Source organism: Branchiostoma floridae, chromosome 14, assembly GCF_000003815.2.
Source record: "Branchiostoma floridae strain S238N-H82 chromosome 14, Bfl_VNyyK, whole genome shotgun sequence".
Taxonomy (NCBI): Eukaryota; Metazoa; Chordata; class Leptocardii; order Amphioxiformes; family Branchiostomatidae; genus Branchiostoma; species Branchiostoma floridae.
The window spans coordinates 21493590-21494884 of NC_049992.1; the positions used below are offsets into that span (position 1 = coordinate 21493590).

The following is a 1295-nucleotide window of genomic DNA, read 5'->3' on the forward strand; positions in this document are numbered from 1 at the left end:
ATCAGAAGGTCTTCATACTTACATGTAGACATCAGAAGGTGTACATACTTACATGTAGACATCAGAAGGTGCACATACTTACATGTAGCCATCAGAAGGTCTTCATACTTACATGTAGACAATTCAGAAGGTGTACATACTTACATGTAGACATCAGAAGGTGTACATACTTACATGTAGACATCAGAAGGTGTACATACTTACATGTAGACATCAGAAGGTGCACATACTTACATGTAGACATCAGAAGGTGTACATACTTACATGTAGCCATCAGAAGGTGTACATACTTACATGTAGACATCAGAAGGTGTACATACTTACATGTAGACATCAGAAGGTGTACATACTTCCATGTAGCCATCAGAAGGTGTATATACTTCCATGTAGCCATCAGAAGGTGTACATACTTACATGTAGACATCAGAAGGTGTACATACTTCCATGTAGCCATCAGAAGGTGTACATACTTCCATGTAGCCATCAGAAGGTGTACATACTTACATGTAGACATCAGAAGGTGTACATACTTACATGTAGACATCAGAAGGTGTACATCATAACTTACATGTAACGATCATGCAGAAGGTGCACATACTTACATGTAGCCATCAGGTGTACATACTCACATGTAGCCATTAGAACAGGGCTCTAGCCAGCGTCCGTTTTTCCGTCAATTGACGGAAATTTGCTGCGTCTGACGGAATAATTCTAAAACCAATCCGTCAACCTTGACGGACAAAAGTCCTTGGTGGAAACTACAGGCGGCTTGGGGGCACCGTCCACTGCCGTAAAAGCCACACACTGTTTGTTTTGCTATTGTGATGTTTGTTGACAACGTGTGTCGGCGCCCTTTTGCATACGATAATCTCATTAAAACCCGTTTTTCAAGGTCTCAGTTTAGTCCTTCTAATTAATTTTCGCGGTTTTCGTGACGATTGTAATTGGCTGACGGAAAAAAGTTCGAGCTGGCTAAAGCCCTGCATTAGAAGGTGTACATACTCACATGTAGCCATCAGAAGGTCTTCATACTTCCATGTAGACATCAGAAGGTGTACATACTTACATGTAGACATCAGAAGGTGTACATACTTCCATGTAGCCATCAGAAGGTGTACATACTTACATGTAGACATCAGAAGGTGTACATACTTCCATGTAGCCATCAGAAGGTGTACATACTTACATGTAGACATCAGAAGGTGGTCATACTTACATGTAGACATCAGAAGGTGCACATACTTCCATGTAGCCATCAGAAGGTGTACATACTTACATGTGCATCAGAAGGTGTC

General features: G+C 41.2%; 1 protein-coding gene across 1 annotated transcript in view; it reads right to left on the reverse strand.

Moving 5' to 3' along the window:
* Nucleotides 1-1295, reverse strand: part of LOC118430403 (WD repeat-containing protein wdr-5.2-like) — a gene marked incomplete in the record, with an annotated part of 16800 nt that overhangs the window by 6282 nt on the left and 9223 nt on the right.